This window comes from Ornithorhynchus anatinus, chromosome X1, assembly GCF_004115215.2.
Source record: "Ornithorhynchus anatinus isolate Pmale09 chromosome X1, mOrnAna1.pri.v4, whole genome shotgun sequence".
NCBI lineage: Eukaryota > Metazoa > Chordata > Mammalia > Monotremata > Ornithorhynchidae > Ornithorhynchus > Ornithorhynchus anatinus.
Genome location: NC_041749.1, coordinates 57,515,121 through 57,526,579, shown reverse-complemented (window position 1 = coordinate 57,526,579; position 11,459 = coordinate 57,515,121). Strand labels below are relative to the sequence as shown.

Below are 11,459 nucleotides of genomic sequence, written 5' to 3'. Positions count from 1 at the left end.
AATTAGCACCAACTAATGTGTATAACCCAAAATCATACATCTATAAACACAGTGGAAATTTGTGGAGGCTCACATATACGTCTTAACTGTTTTGAAATATTCTTTTGGAAGTTATGCCACCATTAAATCTACCGGACTCTTTTTGAAATCTGTTTCTAGTTAATTGGAGTAGGTATGCTCATTTGAACTTTAAGTTGGCATTGCACAGCATTTCTTTTCTCTTCATATCAATTTAAGAATTAATTGTGCTTACATAAAGGTAGGTCACAAGGAGCAAAGTATTGCATTTTCATTTACATTCAGAAATGTACAAGTATTGAAAAGCTCTCTCAAAGGCGGAGTGTTATTTCAATTCTGTTTTGCCTCTTGAATTTATCATAGGGATGTTACCCTGTGATTTAAATCATCCTTTATTGTTACTACTAGAAGATTTTTACCGGTATATTAGTTTACCTTTGATACGAAGATTGCATTAATCCATCAAGAAATTTTAAAAAATCAATAAATTCATTTAACCATAAGATGCGCAAAGCCGTAAGCATTTTCCAGATGTGGATGTGGCTATACGTAGAAAACTCGTCTGTTCTGGGAGAGGAAAAACTGTTGACATTTCTTTGAAGTGTAATCTCTTTTGTTTATTTGGTTTTTAATAGCTTCCAGCAGTTAGCCACATATTTTTAAGGTGACGTTGCTGGAATACTTGATTTTTTTTTAAATCTAAGAGTGACATTCACTGACTGCCGTAAATTTAGAGGATTAACCTGTAATTGATGAGATCTTCTTGAAGACTGATAATTCAATACTAGCTAAACTGCTAAACTAAAGTAAATCTATATAAACCGAAGAGACTATTGATACTAGGCCTGTGTCTTTCCAAATGTACCCATAATGTACCATTTGTAAGCATTATCACTGTGTTGCATGTTTTGAATGGTCCACATTCGAAGGAGAGGAGGCTCTAAGATGATTGTTTTCCCTATCAACCCAATCAATCTTGCCAACTTTCTCTTGCCCAGACCAGAATGAGAAAGCTTGCACTTTCTCAATATATACTTCACCTGCTTCATGGCATATTGGTTTGAGTGTATGTGTGCATTCATTAAGTAAATTTGAGAAGTCAAGTGGTGAGAAATCATTACAATTGACTGAATGGCTGAAAACTTTGACACTGAAAAATGGAAACTATTTGGGAAGTGAAAACTTAAAAAAAAGTATGAGCTTTTGACATTTCATAATGATTTATATAACATGCTGCATGAAAATTAATTTGATATCAGATGTAATGCTAGCTGTTGCCAAACTGCAGAAAGTGGAGCACTTTCAAGGTTGAGGAGGTTTTTTTAAATAAATAAGGCTGAGAATCATTTCTCATTTTGTCCAGTCCATGTTTTTAACTATTATTTATAATGTGATTCTAAAAGTCTAACTCCAGCTAACTCCATATATGTGTACAATATAATATTTGAATGGTATGTTACTCTCAAATAGAGAAATTGTATAGTCTCCTGGTTGAGGAATGTAGTTCCTCAAAAAAAAAACTTTTAAAAATTGACTACTTTGAAGCACCTTTCTATTGCTATGAATGATTTAAAGAGTCTGTGTCACTGTTTGGAAAGAAATACTGAGAAAAATGGACTTGTTTTGGTTTTTCAGGCTCTGCCAAATAATATCCTTTACACAATAGTAATAAAATTACTTTAAGTGATGCTACTTGAACAGTTAGCCCAGCTACACATTAAGATTTGTTCTGTTTTTCATGTGTTTTCCATCAAGGAAGTCTGTGGTTACCTTCCTGATTCTGCTGGACTGGAAAAACAGAGCTAATATGGTGTGATCTGGAGAAAGCTTTGATGCAGGGGCTTTACAAATAAACCTCCAGATGCCATATGGTTTACATTCATCTCTCAATTTATTTCCTATAAATGTCTATTGAATATTCCATTGAACCAACACATGTGAAACTAGAGCTGGAAAAGAGAGAGGTATAGAATGCTCTGTGGCAGCATGTGATTATCATATTTCTTTTTCAATATTGCTACCAGCCTTAAGTGCCTGGTAAGTTAGTCAAATTCCAGAGTTTTCTGACATAAAGTGAAAATAAAGAAAAAAAATATTTCCAAAGTTCTCAAAACAAACATTCCATTTTACATTTTGCAAGGTATCTTGCACACTGGAGCTGGAGTCATTTGTGGTGGTGCTGAAGAGTGTGTTAAGTTTCTGCCATTTAAAAAGTCCTGGATAATTCATTTATGGAAATAAATATTATTAAAACACTGCAAAAGAAAAACAAATGGTAGAATGAGAAATTGACATCAAGAGATAGGGGTTTTTTTTGATTGACAACTTTTATGTCACTCTTCTTGGATTCCTTCTCTTCTGAAATCTATGTACTACAACCATAAGTTTTTGTACCATGGAGTTTAGCCAAGTATAATTCTACTTCTGAGACTCTCACTTTCTGAATGCTCTTTTTTCCTTAAGGGTACCTTTGCAGGAAGATTGATTCTTTGCAAGGTCTGAAGTCATGAAATACTTTCTAAATCTTCTTTTTCTTGAATCTGTCATATCTTTCTGCCTTACAACAGGAAAGGCTTCTGTCTTAATCAACAATCTAACCAAAACGTGTTTTTTAATGTTATGTGAATGGAGAGGCAGCAGGAGCATTGTGATGGATCGTTCAATGTCTTGTCCCTATTTATTAAGTATGCTTCTTCCAAGCTAAGCAATCACTTATGGCTGAAATTTTGGTACCACCCTAGAAAACATCATAAGGAGAAAAATCTCCCTGGCCACATATTTTTTTGGATTTGCAGAATTAAATTTTGTGAGACTTTTCTTTCATGATTTAGTATATAGGATAGAGTGACAATGAAAATACATCATAAAAGTACAACTAATCAGTGTTACTGTTATGGGTAAAGAGAGCGATGACCCTTTTTAGAGATAAAAATAGAGAAAAGTGAACTTTTCTTTAACTTCTTTTAGCCAAAATCCTTAGGGACCAGGGTGGGATCATGGGATTACAGAGCTTCAGTATCCCACATCAGCAACCCAACATATTATTAGTTTTATTTGTTTTTTTAACAAAGATTGTGGCATTGAACTGAAAAACATCATATCCTCAGCCCAAAGTTTCATGAACTACAGACCAAAAATAGTTTTTACCATACTGGAAGCCATATAAAATAGCAAAAACAGTTATGAAGATAAAATAAATCTAAAAGGGGGAAAAGGCACTAAAATAAGGTAACTGAATTGTTTGCTCCATGCATCATCCTTTTATGTTCCACTGAAGCTAGGGCTGAGAAATCCTGTATTTAACATATTAGACTTTGATGTTGAACACAGGGACTTAGATATGCTTTTTGAATGGATGAATGGAAAAAAAATCTCTTCTTGTTTATTCTTAACCATAAAAGATGTTTGAGACACTTTGCATGTATTTTTCCATTTATTTTTATTATTACAATATAGAAACTGCCAGATGCTCATAGGAAGAAGGTTGAAGAGTTTCCTTCAAAAAAAAGTGTTTTGAGTGGCTAAGGAGAAGGAGGGGAGAAAAAGAGCCACTCTGATATTGTAATGGTTATGCTAAGTTTATATGGGAGTATTGAATCATTTGTAGACTTAATCAAAATTGACGGTATTTTGTATAAAAAATAAATTCCTGAGGAAAAAAATAATATTAAATCTATCATTTTCTGTTAAATTCCAAATGTAGCACAAAATGGAATTTTACTCTTCTTAATTCTGTAAATCCTATCATTTTCATTTTACATATTGCATTTTCTTCAAGAAAATGCCCAGATTCTATGGGCATTGTACATTTCCATGTTTGACTCAGCTGCTGAATGATCCTTTATCCCTTTGAATTAAGAAGATAAAAGCATGCACACACTGTTGGTCCAGTGAAAAGAGCTTGGCTCTGGGAATCAAGAGACCTAAGTTCCTTTTTCTGGCTTCATAAATAGGGGAATACCAACTGAGACTATGGTATCGGTGGTGAAGGTTCCTGGAAGAAGAATCACCTAGACAGAACTGAAACTCATGTGACTTAGAGCCAGCCCTCTGAAATCTAGGACTCCAGGGTTTGCTGCCAGCCCCGCCCCTCTACCCTGCATGCCCTGACTAGCCTCACCAGAGGCAGAAAATGGAGGGGGACTGAGATACTTGTGGCTCGAGTGCCCTCTTAAAAACAAGGCCCCAGGTCTGCTGCTGGCACCACATATCTCACCCAGCACCTCAGAGCACCCCATACTGGAAGAATTTACAATATCCTTTGAACTCTGGGGAGACTGTAGTGGTTTGAAAATTAGGACAGTTGGCCTGAAGTACTAGAGAGTCTGAGGACTTCCCCCTCCAGGAACTGTTAATTTATTTGTCTTGGTTTATCGACTCTGTTGCTTCTTGTGGTTTTTAGTCTACTGCTATCACTATTTTTATCTACTTCCACCTAGATTGTAAACCCAATATTGGGAAAGGGACTAAGTCTGATCTGTAATATTTGTGTACCTCAGCACATCACAATGCATGGCACATATTAAGTTGGTAATAAATACCCAAACTAACTAACTGGGACATTCCATGAGGTGATCAGGTACAGCAGGAATCCTGAAAAATAGCTGACAAACATGGGCAGCCAAGGCTGCAGTGGGGACAGTCTCCCCCACTAGACTGTAAGCTCACTGTGGGCTGGGAACACGTCTACCAACTCTTTTACACTGTACTCTCCCAAGCTTTTAGTATAGTGCTCTGCATAGAGTAAGCACTCTATAAATATGATTGATTGATTGATATAAAGGCTACTGGCTTACGGCACTATGGGAGACCATCACCACTATGCACACTCTCTATGACCATATTTGGTTCCTGCACGTAAAATACCTATGCATGCACTTCCTGATATGTTTCATCTTTTATTCACTTGCTCATGGCATTCTGTGTTTGAGCATTCTGTGCTCCAGTGGGACCACTGGAAGGAAGTAGGGAAACAAAGTGGCCTAGTGGATAGAGCACGGGCTTGGCAGTCAGAGGGACCGGGCTTCTAATCTCTGCTATATCACTTGTCTGCTGTGTTACCTTGGGTAATTCACTTCACTTCTTTGTGCCTCAGTTACCTCATCTGTAAAATGGGGATTAAGATTGTGAGCCCCAAGTGGGAAAGGGACTGTGTCCAACACAATTACCTTGGATCTACCCCAGCACTTAGTACAGTGCCTGACACAGAGTAAACATTTAACAAATACCACAATTGTCATTATTATTATTATTATTACTTTGAAGGATAAGTGAGTGAGTGATGCCACACAGGCTGCTATTGCTTCACTTAATTCCTTAATACAGGCCCTGGGTTCTGAAGTATCAGGATTGAGGCTCAACTATCATTCTTGAAGGGAGACTCCATCATCACATATATAAATTATATAGAATATATATAGAAAGAACTGATTTTGTTTTCAGAGATTATGCTCTTTATGGTGCAATTCTATCGAGAGAAGCAGCATAGTCTAGTGGAAAGAGCCTGGGCCTGCGAATCAGCCACTTGCCCACTGTGTGACCTTGGGCAAGTCACTTACCTTCTTAATCCCTCAGTTTCCTCATCTGTAAAATGGGGATTAAAGCCTATTATCTTCTATCTAGAGCATGAATGAACCCCATATGGGACAGGGACTGTGTCCAAAACTGATTATCTTCTATCTATCCCAGAGCTTCCCCTCTCAGGATCGCACCTGGGGAGTTTCCAGTAGTCTACCAGTCTCGGCTATGGGAGGGAGAGTCAAGCAGAGGCATATCCATTCCATTCCTAGTTTGGGCAGTGCCTAGTGAGTGGAAGGCAATCTGCTACAAGTCAAAACTCATTTGTGCTGGGCAGCAGCGGCATGGGAGAGAGTCAAGGGTGGAGACTTAAGTTAACTGCACAGAAGAAGGCAATGGTAAACCACCTCCAGATTTTTACCAAGAAAACTCTAAGGATCCACTACCAGAACGATTACAGATGGAGATGGGGCAATCTGGGAGACGTGTCCATGAAGTCACTATGGCTCAGAAACTATTCTGCAGCATAAGACAAGACAAGACCCAAGAGCTTAGAACAATACTTGACATATAGTAAGCACTTAAGAAATACCATAATTATCATTATTATATTCATTAGTATTTATTGAGCACTTACTATGTGCAGAGCACTGTACTAAGCACTCAGAATGAACAAGTCGGCAACAGATAGAGACAGTCCCTGCCGTTTGACGGGCTTACAGTCTAATCGGGGGAGACAGACAGACAAGAACAATGGCAATAGAGTCAAGGGGAAGAACATCTCATAAAAACAATGGCAACTAAATAGAATCAAGGCGATGTACATTTCATTAACAAAATAAATAGGGTAATGAAAATATATACAGTTGAGCAGACGAGTACAGTGCTGAGGGGATGGGAAGGTAGAGGGGGAGGAGCAGAGGGAAATGGGGGGAAAAGAGGGTTGAGCTGCGGAGAGGTGAATGGGAGGCGGTAGAGGGAATAGAGGGAGAAGGGGAGCTCAGTCTGGGAAGGCCTCTTGGAGGAGGTGAATTTTAAGTAGGGTTTTGAAGAGGGGAAGAGAATTAGTTTGGCGGAGGTGAGGAGGGAGGGCATTCCAGGACCGCGGTTGGACGTGGCCCAGGGGTCGACGGCGGGATAGGCGAGACCGAGGGACGATGAGGAGGTGGGCGGCAGAGGAGCGGAGCGTGCGTGGTGGGCAGTAGAAAGAGAGAAGGGAGGAGAGGTAGGAAGGGGCAAGGTGATGTAGAGCCTTGAAGCCTAGAGTGAGGAGTTTTTGTTTGGAGCGGAGGTTGATAGGCAACCACTGGAGGTGTGAATGTATGGCTGAAGAGACCAAGGCCAGACCAAAAAATCTGTTCCACATGGACACACATCTATAGTTTGTGGCTGAGCTGATGTGTTTATTGAGGTTACAGTACCCTAGACTGTAAACTCATTGTGGGCAGGGATTGTGTCTGTTTATTGTTATATTGTTTTAATAATAAACAATAATAACGGTATTTGTTAAGCGCTTACTATGTACCAAGCACTTTTCTAAGTGCTGGGGTAGATACAAGGTAATCAGGTTGTTCCACGCGGGGCTCACAGTCTTAATCCCTATTTTACAGATGAGGTAACTGAGGCACAGAGAAGTTAAATGACTTGCCCAAAGTCACACAGCTGACAAGTGGCAGAGTCAGGATTAGAACCCACGACCTCTGACTCCCAAGCCCGTGCCCTTTCCACTAAGCCATGCTGCTTCTCTATTAGCGCAGAGATCTGCACACAGTAAGTGCTCAATAAATATGATTGAATAAATACAATTGAATGAAAGTTGTCTGTATTTTAGACTGCCACTTGGCATCCTATCCTTCACAAAGCCTCTGTTGCTATAGCTTATTGCTATATTTAATTGTTTGAGAACAAATTGTTTGAGAACACCCTTCACTGTGTCTTCTAAATATTTTTTCTGCTTTCCCTGATTGTTGTATCCCCTTACATTCACCATTCAGCAGCTGCCTGACAATTCCTCTATTATCCATTCTCTTCTTGTGACCTATCCAGCAAGTTGTGCTTATAGGGACGGAGCATTGCTTCGATGGTAAAGCTAACAGAACTTTTCCTGAGGATTTTGCCTACCATTTAATGACTTATAGATGGCTCAGAGATGCTCAAGAAACTGGATAAGTCTTTTGTAGTTAATCCAGATCTCATGGCCATGTTGTACACCATTATGCTTTATGGACCTTCAATTTGGTGAGGTGGAGGGAAGCTGAGTACTGAAAGTAAATATGTCAGACATAAAGGCACTTGGTACTATACTGTACAAGGCAGGGGACTTACCATCTGAGAAACAGATTGTCCATTCCAAAATCAGACCACATGGCCACCTATGACTCACACATGTTTATTAACTTGATCTGCAGGCCTTTTTTATAATGGTGAAGAGCTGCAAGGTGTTGTTGAGGGCTTTCTTGCTTGTATTAATTATGGTATTTATGAAACCTGTACTTGTGTGTGAAGGCCTGTGGTGGGATAGATACAAGGTAACCAGCTTAACCCCTCTCAGGATCGCACCTGGAGAGTTTCCTGTACTCTACCAGTGCCGGCTATGGGAGGGAGAGGCAAGCAGAGGCTTACTCATTCCATTCCTAGCTTGGGCAGAAGCTAGTGAGTGGAAGGCAATTTTGCTACAAGTCAAAACTCACCTGTGCTGGGCAGCAGAAGCATTGGAGAGAGTCAAGGGTGGAGACAGTTTACAGTGTGGAAGAAGGCAGTGTACCTTCTGTATTTTTACCATGAATGATTGCAGATGGAGGTGGGGCATTCTGAGAGAGATGTGTCCATGGAGACAAGACATGAACCAGTTTAGCTGCAGTTACAATCAATCAATTAATCATACTCTGTTCAGAGCACTGTACTAAGCAACTGGGAGGATACAGTATAATAAATTTGGTAGATATGTTCCCTGCCCACAATGAGCCCCCACCATGGCTGCTTTGAGTCACTTTCAAGAAAGTATTGTGGTGTCTCTTCACCACCTCCAACTGATGGTTCTTTCAGCAGTCAAAATCTAGCATGGCTGTTATGATCTCTAACCATTTTTAAGCCTAGGTTCAGGCAATGATACATCACTTATATAGTCATCCAGGTGTTTCAGGTCAGATAATTCAATTACCCAGGAATTTCGGGCCAAAAAACCTGAAGGATTTTTTTTTTTTAGGAAGCTACAGTTAAGAAGATGGCATCAAAGAGTGAACAATCAATAAGTCAATCAATCGTATTTATTCAGCATATACTGTGGGCAGAGCACTGTACTAAGCACTTGGGAGTGTAAAATACAACAGAGTTCATTCATTCAATAGTATTTATTGAGCGCTTAGTACGTGCAGAGCACTGTACTAAGTGCTTGGAATGTACAAATCGCTAACAGATAGAGACAGTCCCTGCCCTTTGACGGGCTTACAGTCTAATCGAGGGAGAAGGACAGACAAGAACAATAGCAATAAATAGAATCAAGGGGATGAACATCTCATTAAAACAATAGCAAATAAATAGAATCAAGGTGATGTACATCTCATTAACAAAATACCAACAGAGTTGGTAGAAACGTTCCCTGCCCAAAATGAGCTTACAGTCTAGAGGGGAAGGCAGACATTAATATAAATAAATAAATTGTAGATATGCACATTAGTGCTGTGGGGCTGAAGGAGGGGTGAACAAATCCCAATGCAAGCGTGACACAGAAGGGAGAGGGATAAGAGGAAATAAGGGAATAGTCAGGGAAGGCCTCTTGGAGGAGATGTGCCTTCGATAAGGCTTGGAAGGAGGGGAGGATAATTGTCTGTCAGATATGAAGAGGGAGGACATTCCAGGCCAGAGGCAGGACATGGGCAAGAGGTCAGTGGTGAGATAGTCAGAGTTGAGGTACAGTGAGTAGATTGGCTTAGAGGAGTGAAGTGTGAGGGCTGGGCTATAGTAGAAGAGCAGCGAGGGGAGGTAGGAGAGGGCAAGGTAATTTCTCCCCCGCCTAGACTGTAAGCTCTTTGTGGGCAGGGAATGTGTCTGTTTATTGTTGTATTGTACTCTCCAAAGCACTTAGTACAGTGCCCTGCACACAGTAAGCTTTCAATAAATACGATTGAATTAATAAACTCAGTGGTAAGGAGTTTCTGTTTGATGCAGAGGAGGATGGGCAACCACTGGAGGAGAAACGAACATTTTTGTAGATAAATGATCCAGGCAGCAGAGCGAAGCATTGATCGGAGTCCAGGAGGCAGGGTAATCAGCAGGGAGGCTGATACAGTAATCAAGGTGGGTTAGGATAAGTGCTCGATGAATGTGGTAGCAGTTTGGATGGGGAGGAAAGGGTGGATTTTCCAGATGTTGTGAAGTTTAACAACGGACTTTATCATAAAAAAATACGAGAAGCTACAGTGACCAGCTCTGGATCCACGGGAGGACCCTCTAGAGTCATGTAAGTCTTACATGACAGTGCAGACCTCTCCTAAATGGAGATTTAGCCTTGAATAAAGTGTGTGCCCTGCATACCTATTGCTCTGATAGAAGAGTCAGGCAGTCAGAATTGCTCTCAAGCTATGCCAATGCCCTAGATGCTATGGGACTCAGAATGGGTGAACTGTAATCCACCTAGAGATGGAAAAATTGTTGGACTCATAATTTGTAAACATACCTCATCTGAGTATCAAAATCCCATCTCCACCCAAAATTGCCCAGAGAAATTGAGAGTTTTAATAAATCTTTCACAGACTCAGAAAATGGTTCATGAGAGGCTTTGGGGTATTCATGAAAGCATTTAAGCCAGATGAAAAGAACACAAGCCTGTGAGTCGGAAAACCTAGGTTCTAATCTTGGCTCTACCACTTGCTTGCTGTATGACCTTAGATAAGTCACTTCCCTTCTCCGTACTTCAGTTTCTTCTTCTGTAAGGTGTGGCTTCAGTACCTGTACTCCCTCCTACTTAGATTCTGAGGTCCATGTAAGACAGGGACTGTCTCTACTAATTTTATCGACTATTGTCCTACAAATATTTCTCCATTCCCCCCAAACCCACAAATTACTCTATGCATCAAGCAGAATTCCTGACCATTTTATTTTCTCCCAGGGCTTAGTATAGTGCTCTACACACAGTAAGAGCTTAATAAATACTAGTACTAATCAGCTTTCTTCTCCCTCCACCCTACCTCATACTCTGTTTCTGCCTAAGCTAGTCTTCTCACTATTCCTCTTTCTCGGATCTCCAAACTATGATCTCTTGCTCACAGTTTTCCTTCTACCGGAAACTCTATCCAGCAGACCACAGCCCTTCCCATCTTCAAAGCCCTTCTGAAATCTCACCAGTCAGTCAATCGTATTTACTGGGTACTTACTGCATGCAGAGCACTATACTAAGCGATGGAAGAATACACTATAACAATATAACAGACACAGTCCCTGCCCACAAGGAGTTTAAGGCCTAAAGGGAGAAACAAACATTAATATAAATAAAAGGCAGATACCAACTTGAAGGCCTTCCCCAGTTAAGCTCCATGTTTTCAGGTCACATCCATCCAAAACTCACACATAATATCTATCCTTATACACCTTCGCAGTTATGCATATGCTCAAATTATTTCAACTTAACTTGTTATTCTAACTTCCACCTTCCCTCCTGCCAGTGAGGGTCCCTGCTCCCAGCATGTTCTGTGCCCACTGAGCCAGGGATAAAAACTGCTTCTTTGTGCTCTCAGATCCCTCCAAGGCTTCCTTGAAAAGCATCCATAGGAACCGCTGCCTTCCCTCCCATCCCCCAGGGTCCCGGCTCCCTGCATGCTTATGTCTGCCGAGATGAGGATAAAAGATATTCCCGCCTTCCATCCCTACTGAGAAAATCACCATGGTATCTGCCACCTTCCTTCCCACCAATGGGGGTCCCTTCTCCT

General features: G+C 40.5%; 2 non-coding genes across 2 annotated transcripts; both read left to right on the top strand.

Annotated features, from left to right (window-relative positions):
• The first annotated feature begins 5,711 nt into the window (after positions 1 to 5,711).
• On the top strand, positions 5,712 to 5,849 carry LOC114806848. The gene has a single exon (XR_003754905.1). It is a non-coding gene; the product is annotated as a small nucleolar RNA SNORA7 (small nucleolar RNA).
• Positions 5,850 to 8,076: 2,227 nt separating this feature from the next.
• On the top strand, positions 8,077 to 8,215 carry LOC114806863. The gene has a single exon (XR_003754919.1). It is a non-coding gene; the product is annotated as a small nucleolar RNA SNORA7 (small nucleolar RNA).
• The last annotated feature ends 3,244 nt before the right edge of the window (positions 8,216 to 11,459 follow it).